Raw genomic sequence first — 20,493 nt, 5'->3', positions numbered from 1 at the left:
CAGTTGTGCCGGTGTGGCATTTCCCTGGTCTACACTCTTTGATATTTCCTCTAGTGTAGTCTCTGCCCTTTGCAGTGCCCTGTCCAATACTCTCCTGACCCCCACCACTTGTTGGATACAGTGTCCCCTGGCGCTCACCTTAAATGCGTCCCACTCTATAGATCTAGCGGAAGCTGTGTTGTCATTCCTTCTAAAGTGCTCCCCCATGAATTCCTCGTGGGTTTGGCAGAATACCGGGTCTGTGAGGCACTCTTGGGGCAACCTCCACGTTGGGATTGGGGGGTGAGGCTGTCGCCATCTGAGGATCACAGTGTGTGCATCATGATCCGACACTATTCTACCCAGGTAGTCTGAGTCTTGTACTTTGGGCAAAAGCGGAGCGGAGCATAGGAACCTGTCTAGTCTGACTCTTAAACCATGCGGGATTGAATGAAAGGAATAGAGCTTTGTGGTGGGGTTGCGCGCCCTCCAGATATCTGTCAGCCCCCATCTATCTGCCCAGCTACGGATGCATGCAGCTTGCTTATGTGCCGGTGAGTGTATCTGCGGGGGGCGTGATCTGTCGAGGTGCGGGTCTAGGGTGCAATTATAATCCCCTCCCAGTAGCCATGGGACTGACGCGTAGTGTGCCAGTGTCTTCGTGAGTCTGCCCCAGTATCGCTCCTGTTCCACGTTGGGGGCGTATATACTTCCTATTAGTAGTTGTTGGCCCTCCAGCAGCCCTATCAGCATTGCGAATCGACCTTCTTTGTCAATGAGTCTGGTTTGCTCTTTGAATGGTACCCCTGGTCTGATCCACACTAGCGTGCCCCTGGCAAACGCGGAGTATGTCGTCGCACATATTATGCCTCGCCATTTTTTCTGTAACCGGTCCACCTCTCCTGTTGTCAGGTGTGTCTCTTGTAAGATAGCGACTTGGGCCTGCTGTCTCTTAATATAGGCATAGATAGAGTACCTCTTGCGCCCCGTATGCATTCCCCGGACGTTCAATGTGATGAGTTTTATGTCTGTGTTAGGGGTTCTACACGACATGCTGTGAGAGGTTGGGTTTGTATGTTCCTGCTGTATCGTAGTCCCCACGTCTGCTGTGCCTGCCCCGTCACCCGCCACCTACCATCCTCCTGTGCACTGTGCCGTCCATGTCCGCTGCCTTGCCCTTTCAGGGATACTTGGGGGATAAACAAAAAGGGGAGGGGGTAAACTGCAACCAAAGGGAACAGTCCCAATACAAGGGGCGTATCGCACGAGGCGGTGTGCCCAAACTGATTTCCATGCTGAAACTTTAGTTCGTATCTGAGGGGGTGGTGACTTCGGTAGTTCCCAGCTCTCGCCCTTGCGGCTGCCCATATATTGTTGATATCTATGAAGTTCCTGCCCGTGTCATGGCTACTTTTAGTCAACCGAGTCCGGTGGGAATGTTGTTTCCTGCTGCTATGGTTGCGCCTCGTCTAGAAAGACGCCATCTCGCATTGTCGGGCTCATAATCCAATCTGTACGTACTTGTCCTTAGGGCAGGTCGTATCAGTTCTCTCGTTCATCTGGGTTGTTCATGACTCTTTATATGAGTGTGTCTGCAGTCTGGGGGGTTACCACAGGGGGGGTCGCCGAACCCTCCCGAGACCTGGGTGTAGCGCTTCTCTCATCGTCCGAGCTGAATAGGTGTGGACCCCTCTCTGTGTCCAATCCTCTCTCTTGGGGACTCAGGGTGGCTACCGCCTGTAGTGCTTTCCTGCGCTCCGCAATGATCTGCGCTAGGTCCGGTGAACTGGTAGTGGTAGTGCCGGATCGCGCACTGAGTTGTGTGAAGGAGACCCTTCGGGGTCGGCGTCCCGAGCGTCTGGGCGGTTTATCCGTTTGCTGGCTGGAGCTGTCTCTGGGGTGCCGTGCGTGTTGTTCCACCCATGTTTCCGCTTCCCTCGGGTCCGTGAAAAAGTGTGTCTCACCTTCGTATATGATTTTGAGGCGGGCCGGAAAGAGGAGGGTGTATTGTATATTCTTTATGCGCATGGATCGTTTCACTGCCAGGAAGGTGGCCCGTTGTTGTTGGACCGCACGGGAGTAGTCCTGGAACAGCATGATCTGTTTGTCCTCTATTTGTAGTCACCCTTGTTGTCTGGCTGCCCGTAGGATAGTGTCTCTATCTTGTTAATGGAGGAGCTTCATCAAGAATGGGCGAGGAGGCATGCCAGGCTGTGGTCTGCGTGCTGGTACCCTGTGGGCCCTCTCCACCGAGAAGTAAGCGGTGAGATCTTGTGCCGGCGTGAAGGTTGTTATCCAGTCAGTGATGTATTTGATCGGGTTTGACCCTTCTATTCCTTCCGGCAGATTCATAATGCGGATATTGCTCCTTCTAGAGCGTCCTTCTAAATCGTCCGTCTTGGCTTCCAGCGCCTTTATCCGCGATTGAAGGTCTTTCAGTGTGTTGTGATGCCGTTGTACCTGCGGCTCCAGTGTCTGGATCGAAGACCATCATCTGATATGGTAGTCTTTTAACCACCTGGGACTCTGTCTGCTTCGTTCAGTACGTTGACATAACAGTTAAATCCTCATGTCTGAGATCAGGTGAACCTATCCCTTTGTCTCCCAGTGAGCACCCCTCACTACCTCTCTTGACTGGGGCACCATATTTGACCTTGCCTTCTGTGAGACATCCCGGAACCTTAATAATTGTACTCATATTCCAAAAATGTTCATTGGTCAATTCCACCACCTCTCTATCTACTCTAACAAATCTCATAGGTTCTGATATCTTAGATTCACCAGACCTGACCAACCTATTCTTCTTCACATACACCCATTCCCCCATGCTCAATTCAGTTACAACCTGGCTAGATTTATCTGTGCAATACTTCAATTTTTCTCTCTCTGAGAACCTTTTGTCCACTAGACCTTTGTCCACATCTTTTCCTTATATCCTCTTTAAGATCCAACATCCATGCCTGTTTCATATTATACTGAGGAGGCCTTCCTCTCATTTTCTTAAAAAGAGATTTCTCACCCTACTATCTGGGCGTAGTGTGATAGCTCCACAGTAGCACATTAATTGCCGACCAACAACTCTTCCCATTGACAATCGCCAATTGTAGACCTTCCTTTTATACCTTTATTCATCTTTCCACAATCCCATTGCTTTGGGAATAATATCGTTCACAATATTATAATATTGTTGAGAATATTGTTCTCAATGTTCTATGCCTTGCCCATCTAGAAATAAAGCCATTTCCTTTGATGTAAGCAAGAAGCCATTGTCTGTTACCAGACTTCGGGGAAAACCCTCTTTCAAGTTTCCTTCATGAAGCCAATCACACTCTTGGATGTAACCTGACTGACCACCTTTACCTCTGGCCACTGTGATAATTGATCAACTAACACTAAACAATACACTTAACTTTTAGATAGACATATTGCTATGTCCAATAAAATCCTTCCCCAAATTTTACTTGGTCTTGATATGGGACCCTTAACATACCCAATATTCTTTTGAGACTTATCACTCCTTGTACATTCAATGCAAGACCGTACCTTGCTTTTAACTGACCTGTCAATGCTGGGCTACCAGAAATCACTTCTATTCTTCCTTTTCATACAACTCATACCCCTCATGAGCCATCTCCAAAACTGTTTCTCGTACGGCATCAGGAACGACCATTTGATCTCCACAAAACAACAATCCTTTTGTTTTCGACAGTTCATCTACTATGTGGAAGCAGGATAATCTGTATTCTCCCATACCTCTATTACCGGGCCCGTTAGTTTTTCATATTCCCTTGACACTTCCTACATATCCATATCTTGTAAACATGCATTTCTTCATGGAGACTCAGTAACACACCCACATGACACTTCACAAATGGAAATGACTTTTTCTATTTCATCATCTTTAACCTTCTCCTCTTCCGTCTCAACCACCGGTAGTCGTGACAAACAGTCTGCTAGCACATTTTTGCACCTGGTATGTATTCCATGAGGAAATGAAAATCTTGGAGATTATACTGCCACCTAGTAGATATCCGCACCTCACACTTGTGCGAATCACCATACCAGCACTGCCTATACACTGCCTAGAAACACCAAAAACACCTGGAAACCTTATCCAAATATTTATGGGGTGTTAATCACCAGCAGGTTTTCGCACTGCAGTGGCCTGTGTAATGGAAGAACACCTGGATAACTTGACCCAATATTTATGATGTGCAAATCACCGACAGGTTTTCGCACTGCAATTGTGTGTGAATCACCGGTGAATTGCATGCAACACTGTACCTTTGTGTAGAATGCTCTTTCCACTTAACCGCTCAAATCCAGAGGGTGGCTGCTGCTCCTATCTAGGGTGTGGGATGCGCACGATGCCCCACACTGTATTTACTGGTGTGCGCACCGCTTGCAGCCAGACTCAAGCCTCTTCGGATGGCTCACACGATGTTGTGCTTCCGTGATAGGCCCCTCAAACAGGTATTAGTGCACTCGCCGCCTTCACACCCCGCTGAGAAGGGACAGTCTGCACACCGATTAGCCAACACCAAAAGGTGTACTTCATCGCGTACTATGCCGACATCTCAGCGGCTGCAGACCTCTGCGTGTACTGGGCTCCAGGCTCCGCTCTGATATTCACACAGGTAGATGTTCACCGCCAGTATATTCGTGATGCGTACCATCTATTTATGTTTGCTTAAATATGTGTATTTTATCTTGACTGTGCTGGTTCTCTCCTGGTTGGATGAAGCCTGGGCCAACTATCCTGGCTGGAATCTTGATGTACGATCTGTCACAGAATCATCATCAAGATTCTACCCAAGATACCACACATTTCTGTCACACACACTTACTGGCTCTTATGACATTGACCTTGCACAGAAGAAAGGTGGAGTGAGCCAAGCTTTCAGTCCAACATGTAACTTCCAAGTTGCAAACATACTGTGCCAGTAAATGATTAACTCCATAACCTCTCTCAGTTGTCTTTGTATGCCCCAGCCCTCACTTCTATCATTTCCACTTATTCCACTTCCTCCTTGTAGCTTATTCTGCACCACCTTCCACATAGGACACAGTATTCCGGTGTTGGTAAGATGTGCAGCATTGATGACTTCGTCTTCAGCAGCAAGGTCTATTGCAGGAGTTTCTAAATTACTTACCTACTGGTGCAAAAACTAAACTTGCTCCATCAAACAAGTAAAAAACTTAATTTTAACGTTGGTGATCAATGGCAAATGCTGTTGGTTGATGTAAATGATGTTGAGAAATTACTCTCGTTTTAACACAGGTTGAATCTATATAATCCTGTTCTTTGCCCGTGTTACTACACAAAAAATCAGTACATTTATCTCTGTGGATGGCGGCCGTGGGCACTACTTCATGGAACACAAATAAATCTCCATGGAGCAACAGTAGCCACCTCTATGTTCGTTCATTAGAGGTTAGAGGCTGATTTAGAGTCTGTCAGGAAGGATGCTTCATAGCAATGGAGACAGACTAATCACTCTGCCAAGCTCACAGTCGGCACACCCAATTTCGATAAGGCAGACGGAAAGTATGTCAACAGCAGAACCTACTCCAGCTCAGTTGCCGACAGCCCAATGGAGTACGGACTGTCAGAGGTTAACCATCTGATTTGATGGCTTTTTTCCCTGTCTGTCACCAACAAGTAAAACCTGGCCTGGCAATGAGGGACAGAAAAATAAATAAACATTGATCCTCCCAAGACCATGCGAGAAAACTCCCATGGGGTGGGGGCCATTAGGTTTTCATTTTTCAAAAACAAACACTTGCTTTGGGAGTTTGCTTTTGATATATGAAAAACTATGTGAAAGTTTGACAGACTGCCCTTCAGTTTATAAGACTTTTACATCTTTGACAGGAACCGCAGTTACACAGGTCCTGTCTGCAAGGCTGGAGGACAGCTCTAGATCTGGTGGGTGGAGGTCCCTCAGGATGGCTTAAGAAATGCCCTGCGCCATCCCGACAGAGTACCCTCCGTCTGCTAAACTTTATATCAGTCTCTGAATGTGCTATTGACTGCTACAAGTTTCTGCAGACAAAAGTGACTGTTCATTAGGAAACCATTAACATTCAGCCAAATGTTCTTAGACAGTTGTAAGGACAAAGCTTGAATTTCTAACCAGATAAAGGACAGCATTATCTGGAAACTTTCTGCTTCACAGTTACATCATCCTGATGAGTCCTGGCATCCGCAAGGTGCATTTTCTCTGTTAATTTGAATTATCCACTTTGCAGGACAGAAAATAAATAAATGATTTCCTCCTTCACAAGGTCTTGAATAAATTACGCCCTATCGATTCTTTGCAGATCATCTTTAATTGCAACCTGCATCCGAGAAGAACACCTGCAGAAACCATTTTTTCACAGAGCAGAGAGAGGTGATAGATCATTAAATGACCAGTTGACGATTCTTTCTCATAAAACATTATGGTGTTCTTTATTTTGAGAAAAGGTATATCAGCAAGTAGATGTATGAATAATGATGTAAATCCACAGATTTAGTGGCGGGTAGCTGGCAGTAGTCCCACTTGAATATGTTTTGAATATATATTAGATGAACACATCTTTTTTTTAAAACAAGGGCTCGAATTCATCCTTGTTGCCTCCTGCTCGGAACATTAATGGGAGTTAAATAAGACCCTAGCCCAGGTTTTAACTCTAGATAAATTCCTGGACCGATATTGTGAGTATGTGATGAAAGCATAATGATGTGAAGTGTGATTAACACCAGCTCATTACCAGCTACATGTGAGCTTTGTCTTTTAGCAGCGGTCACCTTAATATCAACAAACACAGGTATTGTATTTCTGCCACTGAACTTAACATTTTGCTAAACAATAGTAATCTGCGCCAGCATGTGAAGCATTCTGATTGGCTGAGCTAATATCAATATTTGATGCGAGTGCTGATAAAATATCAAATATAACGCTCTGGCATTTTTCAGATGACATTTCATTCATTCAGACATTACACCCTTCGTGCTTTTCATATTTCCCGTATATAACAACAGGAGTATAACCCATAAACCACGTTGGGATTAGGGTAGGTATGTAAATAAAAAAACATTATCCCAACTGGTAGCACTATAGAGGACAATTAGACATGTATGTATAATACATTACGTGGAAAGAAAGCGGGAGACTGAAGTGATTTTGAAATGTGCACATGGCATCCTATAATTATATTAAAAATTAAAGGTACAGTTGTAGCAGCACTGTAAGCAAATAATGCGTGAACAACCCGAATTGGACTTGGTGCTCAATTGTGTACGTGACACAAACAGGTGGCGGCGCAAGTGACAATTTTGAAATCAGCGAAAACGGCGCAAGGTGTGGATGTGACCAAATATATACACTGATTGTTGTGGCTCAAGACAATGATTTGCAATGTTAGATTTACAAAATTGAAGCAGTTTCATTTGAGCAACAGAAGGAAATGCGCCATCAGTTGCGCTGAGGAGTCGACGACGTTTCGATCCTATCAATCAGGATAATCTTCAGGAACGGGTTGTAGGTTATAGCGGTGCTGTACAGGGGGGGAAAGGAGAAGGGTGAGGGAGGGGCGGGGGAATGGGCTGAGCATGTGATCAAGGGGGTGGGGAGGGAGGGGCATGTAGGTTACACAGCACGAGTCACGTGAATGAAGCGAGTGAGGCTTGGATGCAGCCTGTGAGCGGGAGCGCAGGTAAGTACTGCAGAGATGGGTAATGGAGCGTCTGTGCGCATAGGGTGGGAAACAAATAAGTAATGCAGCGATGGGCAAAAGAGCGTCTGAGCGCATGCGGTGGCTAACGCGGCTGGGGTGAGGAGAGGGGTGAAGATTGAACCCAGGGAGGGCAGTCACTGCGTGGGAGGGGAAGGAAGGGATGTGAATGGCACCGGGAGTAGTCGGGTGCTTCAAACGAAAGCCAAGTGATAAGAGTCGGGTGGTGTTGAATGCCTATATACTTACTTAAGTCCCCTTGAACCCTGAGGTCCCCTAGTGGCCAACTAGGCCACCAGGTACCTCCAGTAAGCGCTACGGAGCTGCGTTGCAGAGAGGTGTAAAAAGGGGCGTGGCCTCATGACACCTCTGTGCAACGCAGCCCCCTGGCACATACTGGAGGTTCCTGGTGGGCTAGTTGGCCTCCAGGGACCCTCAGTATTCTAGGGGAATTAGTTCCCCCTATGCATAAGCGCCAGAGGGCGTGTTTGCAGAGTGGTGTAAAGAGGGGGCGTGGCCTCCGGCCCAATCCTGTTTTTTTTTCCCTTCTTTTTCTATTTTTTTGGCCCTGGGGACCCCATCCCCTAGGGCCTGTCCCCTATTTTTAGCGACCTCTCGCTGCTGTTAGAGTGCTTTTCACCGGATGGGCAATCCATGAGAATAACATATAAGGCGGCAGCCCCGCTGCCGAAAAGCACCACTCTGTTATCATTGGAGGCCACGGAGATAAGTATTCACTAATCTCCATATGTGGAAGCAGCAGCCTGGGATGTGAACGAGCCCGCCTGCTGAGGCCCATACAAGGGCTTTGAAGATTTTCCGACAGATTTAATAATGTGCACCCATTCAGGGAAACTAATCAGCCTGCCACTACAAAGCCCAGGATGCTTTGCGTACACTCGCAAACGGAGCACCCCTCCAGGGGGCGTTACCGTGATGGACTACTTAAGAACCTGGGCAGTGTCAAACCAATCACCTCTTTGACCGTCATCGCCTTTGAAAAAGAAGTTACATACTTCGAAACACGTCAGGCGTATGAATGATGGATCAGCTGTGAATGGAGTCGGCATGTCGGGTGCCGTTCGAACTGAACGAAGGTCTGCGACCTCTCGCTGCTGTTAGAGTGCTTTTCACCGCATGGGCAATCCATGAGCATAACATATATTTTTATATATAAATCATCAGTGACGTCATGAGTGATGTCACTGACCATGTCATGAGTGATGTAATATGTGACGTCATCAGCAGTGCATTGCGGGCGCGTGAGTTATAGTTAGCTGAACTAACTATAACGGCGGAATTTAAATGGTTTTGTACGAGTGAAAAGTCCAGCTAACTATAACGCCCCTGAAACCTATGGTTTTTTCAGTGAATTTCTAAGGTTTTTTAAATGCTAATTCCTAACTATAATGTGCCTGAAACCTATGTTTTTTTTAGTGAATTTCAAAGATTTTTTAAATGCTAATTTCTAACTATGCCTACAGAGATAGGACATGTGAAGAAAGAAGAAAAAATGCACAGATAGAAAAAAAAGAAATGCAGAGAGAAGCAACAGAAGTCCTCAAAGACGAAGAAAAGTGCTGGAAGAAGGATAACGTGCATAAAGAACAAACAGAAGAGCAGAAAGAAGCCTTGTTTCAAAATCATCCTGTACCCTCAACTTTTTCAGACGGATACTGGTGGTAACTGAGTCTGACTAACCAGTCCTAGAGCCAGTGCTATGTTAAAAGACACTTAGAATACAGTGAAAACACCTACATACACTAGGGAACACTATGCGTTGGGAACCCCCTGTGATTAGCATGACCTCTTCTGTAAGCCCCTAGTATATAATAGGGCAGGTGGATTAAAACTACCTCTTAAAACGAGCCACAGGGCGTGTTTGCACACGTCACCTCAGGCCCCGTCCCCTCCCTTCCCCACTGTGTAAACACGCCCTGTGACCGTTTTAAGTTGGGAGATTAAGTTGCAGAGAGATGTAAAAATGGGCACGGCCTAGACCACCTCTCCGCAACGCAGGGCAGTGGCGCTTACTGGAAGCACCTGGTGGGCTAGTTGACACCCTCAGGGTCCCTCAGGATTGAAGGTGAATTATTTCCCCAATTTAAAACGCGCCACAGGGCGTGTTTGCACACGTTAACTCAGGCCCTGTCCCCTCCCTTCACCAAGGTGTAAACATGCCCTGTGGCCGTTTTTAGTTGGGAGATTAAGTTCATTTGAATCCTGAGGGTCCCTAGGGTCCAACTAGCCCACTAGATACCTCCAGTAAGCGCCACAGAGCTGCGTTGCAGAGAGGTGTAAAAAGTGGCACGGCCTGGGCCACCTCTCTGCAATGCAGCTCAGTGGCACTTACTGGAAGCACCTGGTGGGCTAGTTAACCCCCAGGGGCCCTCAGGATTGAAGGGGAATTCTATCCCCAACTTAAAACGTGCCATAGGGCGTGTTTCCACACGTCACCTCAGGCCCCGTCCCCTCCCTTCCCCACTCTGTAAACACGCCCTGTGGCCGTTTTAAGTTGGGAGATTAAGTCCCCTTGAATCTTGGGGGTCCCTAGGGGCAAAATAGCCCACTAGGTACATCCAGTAAGTGCCATTGCAGAGAGGTGTAAAAAGGGACACGGCCTGCACCACCTCTCTGCAACGCAGCGCAGCGGTGCTTACTGGAAGCACCTGGTGGGCTAGTTGGCCCCCAGGGTCCCTCAGGATTGAAAGGGAATTATTTCCCCAACTTAAAACGCGCCACAGGGCGTGTTTGCACACGTCACCTCAGGCCCCGTTCCCTCCCTTCACCACTGAGTAAACACGCACTGTGGCCGTTCTAAGTTGAGAGATTAAGTCCCCTTGAATCCTAAGGGTCCCTAGGGTCAAACTAGCCCACTAGGTACCTCCAGTAAGCGCCACAGAGCTGCGTTGTAGAGAGGTGTAATTAAGGGCGTGGCCTCAGAACACCTGTCTGCAACGCAGCTCCCTGGCGCATAATGGAGATACCTGTTGGGTTAGTGGGCCCTCAGGGACCCTCAGTATTGAAGGGGAATTAATTCCCCAACTTACAACTCGCCAGGGGGCGCGTTTGCAGAGTGCTGCAAGGTGGGGGCGTGGCCTCCGGCGCGATGCCGGTCTTTTATTTATTTTATTTTTTTAAGAAGGGGGGGCTGTGTGGCCTCTTTTTCTAATTTATTGGCCATGGGGACCCCATCCCCCAGGGCCTGCCTCCTAATTTTCTTCTTTTTTTATTTTTTTATTTGGAAGGGGGCTGTGTGGCCACCCTCCCAAGGCCTTAATCGGCCCCAGGGACCCCAACCCCCGGGGCATGGCCTTTTTTTAAAAAACTCTTTAGGAGGGGGCTGCGTTGCCCCCCTCCTCAGGCCACTTATGGCCCCGGGGACCCCATCCCCTGGGGCCGGCCATTGTTTTTTATTATTATTTTAAAAATATATTTATAGAAACACCTAGGACATGCTGGACAAACCGTACGTACCTATCACCATGACGATTTGCGTGATATTCATTAAAAGGCGACTATGCATACAATGAATCTACGTGGAATGTATTTACACCGCTAGTGAAGCTCTGACGTGTCAGACGCCCTACCGTGCCTAATCCCGGCGCCCCCGCCGGTGGGTTCTCTCCAAGTAGACACCCTTGTCGTTTATTTATACAAACATGGGTAGCTATTGACGGGCACATTTAATACACACGCACACCAAGCCATTCAAAGGGGATTCGACAAAAATTCAACCAAAACTATGCAAGAAACCCCCCTCATGGTTAATAAAACACACATCCATTGCCGGATGTGTAATACTTTTTATTTTACTCTCTGGAAAGGAGACGAACCTCACTTGAGAGTCACAGCGCGCTCCTGGCTGAGCCCAATGCTGTGTTACACCCACCAGTTCCCGCCGAGTGCCACACACCTCTGTGTTGTATTCCACCAGCTAGTGCGTATGCTATAACACTCTCTAGCCCATGTGCACTGTAACACCACCCCGTGAATATGGCATGCCACACTTGCCTTCGCACAGGTTATATTGCCCCATCTAACGTGCCTTCCTCGATGCCTATGTTATAACGCACAGCGCTATGCCATACATATTACAATCTGGGATCCATATCTTCGTCACAGTGCATATGCAACGTTAAACTCCCCAGCACATATTTTATATTACAACTTAAGAGACTAGTTAGGTTACACAACACTGCCCTGTTCATATTACACTCCAAGGTGCATATCGCATAGCATGTGCTAGTGCCTGTGCTATTTTGCGCTCTCCAATGAATCTGTCATTGCGCACAATGTATTGCATATTATATTTCACGCCCCGGTTCATCTTATATCACACTTTTTGGTGCATAGTTTATACCATACACTATATCTAGTTTTCTTTTTCAATCGTGCTCTCAGGACTGTGTTTTATATAACACTGCATTCACCTACCCTTTTCACGGGCATTACATTTTGTGATGGGGGGTGGAGGGTCAGGGGGTGTTTCTGCCAAGTGAGCCCAGAATCACAGTTACAAACGTCCTCTTCTTCCTGAATAAAAGTGAGATTATGCTGCATACTTGTTCATATTTTAAGTAGTTCGCTCAGACACACATTTTAAAAACAATAAAGTTCCTAATACCCACATTAGGAACAGTTAGCTTGCTGCCCCATCCCCCTCCTCCCTATCCTCTGTTGTCTGAATCCATGGACTAGCCTCCTCCCTCCTGCCATGCATGGTCTGATGTGCTGCCACTGCCCTCCATTTAGCATGATGTACCAGTCCACTCCTCCTGCCCTCCATTGCCCAATTCTATGCCCCATCATTGACCTCCTGCTTAGCCTCTGCGCTTAGCTTGCTGCCCCTATTCTCCTCCCCCCTGCCCTCCGATGTCTTTGTGCATGCCCCTGCTCCATTCTTTTTGCCAACCATGTTCCATGGACCAGCCTCTCCTATCTACTCTGAGTGTTCTGTTGAGCTGCCACTCCCCTCCCACCTGCCTAGCATTGTCAGATGACTGTAACCTGTCCCTGCCACCTCCACCTTGCCTGTCCTCATGCCATGCCCCTATCCCCTTCCTCCTGTCCTCCATGGTCCATTTTGCTGCCACACCCTTCTTCCCTCCCTGGTCTGTTGTGCTGCAACTGCTCCTCCTGCCAGACCCGCGCAGTCTGTTGTGAGGCCCCTTCCCCTGAACTCTCTTGTCTTTGCCCAGGTCCTGACCCTCCCTTCTATCCTCCATGGTCCTTTGTGCATGCCCCTGCACCCTCCTTCTTGCCCATCATAGCCATTGTGCTGCCACTAACCCTCCCGCTTGCCATGCATGGTCTTCTGTGCTGCCACGGCCCCTCCCACCTTCCCTGTGTGGTCAGCTAGCTGCCCCTGACCCCCTCCCACCTTCCCTCCATGGTCTGTGTGTATGCCATCATAGTCTCACTGTTGCTCTCCATGGTGTGTCTTGCTTCTAGTGCCCATCCTGCCTGACCTCCATGGTCATCTTGCTGCTCCTGCCCTGCCCCCTTGCCCCCAGCCTCTGTTTCCATGTGCAGACCCCTATTCCCTCCCTCCTGGCTTGTCTGTTCCATTGTAATGCCCCTGATCCATCCCTCCTGCTCTTTATGGTCTGTTATGCTGCAGCTTTCTCTCCTGTCTGTCCATTATGGTCAGCTAGCTACCACTGCCTCTTTCCCCTCTGTTCTCTGTTGTCCATGTGCGTGGTCCTGTCCCCTCCCTATTGCTTACTATGGATTGCTGTGCTGCACTCCCGTCCCGCATGCCCTGTGTGGTGTATTGTGCTGCTGCAAACCCTGATGCCTGCCCTGCAGGGTCAGTTTGGTGCACCTCTCCATGTCCCTATTGTCCTCTGTTATCCAAGTCCATGTCCCTACCCCAATTCCTCCTGCCTTCCATGGTCCAATGTACCATACTTGCGATCATTTTGAACGTGGTAAGAGGGAGATTTTGAAAAGAAATTGGGGTATTGATTTTCCCCTTTGAATTACATTGAAAAAGAGGAGATTGTAGACAGGAGACAGATCAAATAAAGTCCATTTGAGCTTAAAAACATTGGATGTTTTCTGGCTGAATCGGGTCTGTTGGCATGTATGGTTGTACTATCACTGCCTCTTCCCTCTGCCCACAATGGTCTATTATATTGCCACAGCCTCTCTTGCCAGTCCTGTATTGTTGATTTGTTGCCCCTGCCCCACTTTCCACTGCCCTCCATAGTCTGTTGTGCTGCCACGGCCCTTCCTGCCCAGTGTGGCCAAATTGTTGCCTCTGCACCTGCCTTCAATTTTCAGAGTCCGTGCCCCTGGCCTCTGCCTCTCAACAGTATCCTAATGAACAACTAGATTGCTAACATTCTATATTTATTACAAAAGTGTGGAACGCCTGACGTCATCTTGATGTAATCAAAACTGTACCTAGAGCATTTCCTTTAGAAATTACATATATGAGAGGGTCTTATTTACATCAAAATTATGGTTAGTGCTCTAAAGAACTAAAATGAGGACATATTTTCTGAGTTTTCAAATAGCGATAAAGCACTTTTAAATTATTTGTTATCTTTATGTTTTTTTATCCAGTTGACCACTTGATTAAATGTTGCACTTAGGGGAGAGGATGTGGTGTTACTTCCCAGCTGCAGACTTTGCAACTGGGGAACTAGGTTGGAGTTTCTGCTTCAGCTCGACATTCTGTGATTCTGGTCAAATCACTTAATCTCCCCATGTCTACAACCAAAATGAATTTGATCTTGTGTGATGTAACCAATGCTCATGTAAAGTACTCCAATACCTGACAAATCTGCACTATATAAAACTGCAAAAACACAAAAAATAAGTGTTTTGCACACTTCTGTCATTGGGCTATACTTGGGCTACATCTGGGTGATATTTGGGCTACAGTTGGGCTCTTTTGTCTCTGGTGGCCATCTTGGGAGATTTATTTGTTATGAAGTTTCCTAATTTCCTCATTTACTGCAGTCTCCTCAGTATGAAATGCTTTCAGTTTTTTACGTTGATTCCATCAAGAAGGTATTCAGATACGTCACACATTTGCCATAAAGTCTGAATGTTAGCACTCTAGTTGCTCATTAGATCACTGTAGTAAAGCTACTGTTCACCACGGATGTCTGCTGCTGGTATTAAAAGTGCATGTTTCAGTCTGCATGTCAGAATTTTTTTATGAAATAGAAGAGGATTTGAGAAGTCACTCAAAATGTGCCCTAATTTTTCTTTCGTCAGCACTAATCATAATTTCTATGGCAAAATGAACCCCCTCATTGTGTTCCTTTTTAAATTAAATGTTTTAAGTGTTACCAGTTTATTCCAATCAAGATGGCTTCAGGTGTGCCATACTTTTGTCATAAGTAAGACAGTAAACGCTCTAGTTATTCTTAAGAACACTCTGGGACATTCTGTCATTGGGATATACTTGGGCTACATCTGGGTGATATTTGGGCTACATTTGGGCTCTTTTGTCTCTGGTGGCCATCTTGGGAGACTTATTTGTTATGACGTTTCCTAATTTCCTCATTTACTGCAGTCTCCTCAGTAGGAAATACTTTCAGTTTTTTACTTTGGTTCCATCAAGAAGGCATTCAGATGTGTCACACATTTGCCATAAATTCTGAATGGTAGCACTCTAGTTCCTCATTAGATCACTGTAGTAAAGCTACTGCTCACCAGGGAAGTCTGCTGCTGGTATTCAAAGTGCATGTTTCAGTCTGCATGTCAGAATTTTTTAATGAAATAGAAGAGGATTTGAGAAGTCAAAATGTGCCCTAATTTTTCTTTCTGCAGCACTAATCAAAATTTCTATGGCAAAATGAACCCCCTCATTTTGTTCCTTTGCCAATTAAATGCTTTAAGTGTACCACTTTATCCCAATCAAGATGGCTTCAGGTGTGCCATACTTTTGTCATAAGTAAGACTGTTAGCGCTCTAGTTGTTCTTTAAAACACTCTGGGACATTCTGTCATTGGGCTATACTTGGGCTACATCTGGGTGATATTTGTGCTACATTTGGGATCTTTTGTCTCTGGTGGCCATCTTGGGAGACTTATTTGTTATGAAGTTTCCTAATTTCCTCATTTACTACATTCTCCTCAGTAGGAATACTTTCAGTTTTTTACTTTTATTCCATCAAGAAGGCATTCAGATGTGTCACACATTTGCCATAAATTCAGAATGTTAGCACTCTAGTTGCTCATTAGATCACTGTAGTAAAGCTACTGCTCACCAGGGAAGTCTGCTGCTGGTATTGAAAGTGCATGTTTCAGTCTGCATGTCAGAATTTTTTAATGAAATAGAAGAGGATTTGAGAAGTCACTCAAAATGTGCCCTAATGTTTCTTTCTGCAGCACTAATCATACTTTCTATGGCAAAATGAACCCCCTCATTTTGTTCCTTTTTAAATTAAATGTTTTAAGAGTTACCACTTTATTCCAATCAAGATGGCTTCAGGTGTGCCATACGTTTATCATAAGTAGGACTGTTAGCGCTCTAGTTGTTCTTTGGAACACTCTGGGAAGCTGCAGTAGAACACAAAGGAATCAACTGACAGTCTCTGGCCTTGTTGGATGTACATGTTTTACTGAGAATGTCAGACTTCATTCTCACATGACTGAGAAAGATAATGTGAATTTACAGAAAATATGCTCTCAGTTTAGCTTATAGATCACCTTCCAAACCTCTGTGGGAAAAGCATGAAAAATATTTTTCTCTCAATCATTATATCCCAGCAGAAGGCTTTTTCACATGGTAAAATCATCTTAGAACATACCACAATTCCTAAAATGAGAATGGTACCATCAACAAATGATTTATAATGTAACTAAAGTCTTAAAACCTTCTATTAACTGCAATGCTTTTTAATGAGGTGCTATCATGTATATTGGTCCCAAGATGGCTGCCAACACTTCTTGGATGAAGTGCTGACAGCCAATCAGATCTCACGATGAGATGTGTGGTTAGGCTCCGCCCAGATATATATGTGATTTTACTTTTGATTTTCTCAGGAACTACTGAACGGATTTACACCATTTAAGCAAAAGGCACGACCAAGGTCTACCTTTCTGCCAAAATTGGTGTAATTCCGTTCAGCAGTTCGGGCTGTAGCTGCGGCTAAAGGTCCTATGGGAAATTGCATTGGGAAAACACGTTTTGGGACCCCACTTTTTTCTCAGTCCCCGCTACACGTATCATCCAAACACTTTCAGGATAGGAGTGGACCGGAGCTGGCCAAAAGTTTTGAAAATTTTGCGAAGATTCGTCAACCGGCACCAAAGTTATTCCAAATAGAATGTTGCGGCTTTCCTATGGAAAATAGGTCCTAACTAGAACTACCTACTGGCGACTGCCAGCAGGTAATATATATATACATACATTATCTACTGGCGGTCGCCAGTAGATAGTTATAGTTAGGACTGTGTTTCCATAGGAAATCCGCAACATTCTATTTGGAATAACTTTGGCGCCGGTTGACGAATCCTCGCGAAATTTTCAAAATAGGTGGGGCGCTCCGCTCCGCTCCTACCCTGAAAGTCTCGGGGGTATTCGTCAAGCGGGGGCTGAGAAAAAAGGGGGGTCCCAAAACGCGTTTTCCCAATGCAATTTTCGATAGGGACCTTTAGTCCAAGGTACAGCCCGAACGGCTGAACAGAATTACTTGAAATTTGGCAAAGAGGTAGTCCTCAGGCAGGCATGTGCCTTTTGCATATATGGTGTCAGTAGTTCCTGAGAAAATCAAAAGTAAAATCACATACATATCTGGGCGGAGCCTAACCACACATCTCATCGTGAGATCTGATTGGCTGTCAGTACTTCATCCAAGAAGTGTTGGCAGCCATCTTGGGACCAATATACATGATAGCACCTCATTAAAAAGCATTGCAGTTAATAGAAGTTTTTAAGACTTTAGTTACATTATAAATCATTTGTTGATGGTACCATACTCATTTTAGGAATTGTGGTGTGTTCTAAGGTGATTTTACCATGTGAAAAAGCCTTCTGCTGTGATATCACGAACCATGTTTGAGAGAAAACTATTTTCTCATACTTTTCCCACAGAGGCAGGGGTGGGGGAATCATATCGCCGACGCCAGAACCATGTTGTTTATATTGACGGGCAAGAAGATTTATTGTCTATTTATGTCCGAAGGACATGTAGACATTAATCACGTTTTAATCACGTTAAAACAACAGGCTGTGGGCACTCTGGGGCTCACAGCCAATCCGAAGCTTGCAGAGAGCCTTTGGCGGCATCTGATTGGCTAGCAGCACATGACTAGGCTCTAGCCAGTGATTGGCTGGGGGAGTGAAACGTCACTCAGCCTCTGCAAGCAGTAGTCCGTGGCCGCCACGAGGCTTGCAATAAGCATTCAGGTAAAATAAGCAGTTTTGCTCGCTTGAATTGTGTTATATTGGGAGGGAGGTGCTGCGATTTTCTTTTATTTATATTTTTTGCAACCGTGCGTGGGTAGATTAATTAGTACAAAAGCCTAGGCCTGGCCCACCTCGGCGCCTCAGATGAGGACGTCAAAAAAGCGTATCGCAAGCAGGCGCGCTGCGCTACCACCGCTTCATGGGGGAAACACCCATTACAACGAATTCAGATTCACGCGCTGCCATCGCAACGCGGGTTTAACATCGCGGGTCCGGAGCCTTCATACCGCAGATAGAAACAGATCTGCAGATTAACGCTTTCAAAAGAGACATTCGTTGGTGACTTGCAATTTATAACTTAAAGTCCTAATATAGAATAGTGAACTATTAACTTTCAGCCCAGAACTGCATAAACACACCGACAAATATACATTTCAAAATTGATTAATGTTGCAAAGAGGGTACATTTGGCGAAAATAACGATTCTTATTATTAAAGGAAGCTCCCAACTTTGCTGTTTCTTTTTCGACTCTGCGTTTGTGCTTCTCCACACCAAGCACTCTTAAACTACTGCCTACCAGTATGGGTGACATGTGACTCCCACACTTTCACTCCTTTGGCTTATGGGCAAAAAAACATTGTCGCACACGGCGCAGCCAGCACTAAAAGCTTTCGAAGCACCTGCTGCAGCGTTTCTTTCTGCCGGCAATTACCAGGCCTCACAGAAATGTGTAGGAAACTTGTGTGATGAATTACCATCCTGGAAAGAGATCCGTGTTTTGTATAGTTGAGGTTGTGACCTCGGTGAAGTTAGTGCAGAGGGTTAATATGCCTGCTGCAAAGAACATGTACGAAGTCGATTACAGAGTGCATAGGATGGAAACAGATCTGCAGATTAATGCTTTCAAAAGAGACATCCGTTGGTGACTTGCAATTTATAACTTAAAGTCCTAATATTGAATAGTGAGCTATTAACTTTCAGCCCATAACTGCGTAAACACACCGACAAATATACATTACACAATTGATTAATGTTGCAAAGAGGGTACATTTGGCGAAAAAACGATTCTTATTATTAAAGGAAGCTCCCAACTTTGCTGTTTCTTTTTCGATACAACTTACCGATTCGCAAGGAACGTAGGGCTCACGTCTGGCCAGCTGCAAAAGTGAGGGGGAGATGGCAGGAGGCACGCTGGCTGACACCTTTTATATCCCACCCATACGTTTTTACAAGGGTGACGGTAAATTAGTACATTACGTATGGTTTGAAATGTACGTATTTTGTGGGAATAAATACACAGCCAAGGGTGACGGTAAATTAGTACATTACGTATGGTTTGAAATGTACGTATTTTGTGGGAATAAATACACAGCCAAAAAAAATGGAAAAAAAGGGGACTAGAAATAAAAGAATTGCCGTCAAGGTTAAGGGGAGGGGGCGCAGGGGGCAGGGACGCGATAATATCGCTTCACAAGTTTTCCTTTAGCATTATTATTGCACAGCATTCAATGGTTTACTGATTTTAATAAAGCAAAAATATATTAATGTTTCTCTGTCAGCCGGAGCCCTTAGGTTTGATGTGGAACGGGGGTAGGTGGGACAAGTGGATTTTACAGGACATGTAGATCTCAGTGGCATTTTGTCCCTTGGACAACTAGATTATTTGGAAAATTCCACACCCCTGCAGAGGTTTGGAAGGTGATCTCTAAGCTAAACTGAGAGCATATTTTCTGTAAATTCACATTATCTTTCTCAGTCATGTAAGAATGAAGTCTGACATTCTCAGTAAAACATGTACATCCAACAAGGGCAGAGACTGTCAGTTGATTCCTTTGTGTTCTACTGCAGCTTCCCAGAGTGCTCTAAAGAACAACTAGAGCGCTAACAGTCTTACTTATGACAAAAGTATGGCACACCTGAAGCCATCTTGATTGGAATAAATTAGTAACACTTAAAACCTTTAATTTACAAAGGAACAAAATGAGGGGGTTCATTTTGCCATATAAATTATGATTAGTGCTGCAGAAAGAAAAACTAGGGCACATTTTGACTTCTGAAATCCTCTTTTATTTCATAAAAACATTCTGACATGCAGACTGAAACATGCACTTTGAATACCAGCAGCAGACTTGCCTGGTGAGCAGTAGCTTTACTACAGTGATCTAATGAGCAACTAGAGTGCTAACATTCAGAATTTATGGAAAATGTGTGACACATCTGAATGCCTTCTTGATGGAATCAAAGTAAAAAACTGAAAGTATTTCCTACTGAGGAGACTGCAGTAAATGAGGAAATTAGGAAACTTCATAACAAATAAATCTCCCAAGATGGCCACCAGAGACAAAAGAGCCCAAATGTAGCCCAAATATCACCCAGATGTAGCCCAAGTATAGCCCAATGACAGAATGTCCCAGAGTGTT

Source organism: Triturus cristatus, chromosome 4_1 (genome assembly GCF_964204655.1).
Source record: "Triturus cristatus chromosome 4_1, aTriCri1.1, whole genome shotgun sequence".
NCBI lineage: Eukaryota > Metazoa > Chordata > Amphibia > Caudata > Salamandridae > Triturus > Triturus cristatus.
The sequence above is the reverse complement of the archived record's forward strand: the minus strand, read 5'-3'. Positions refer to the sequence as shown.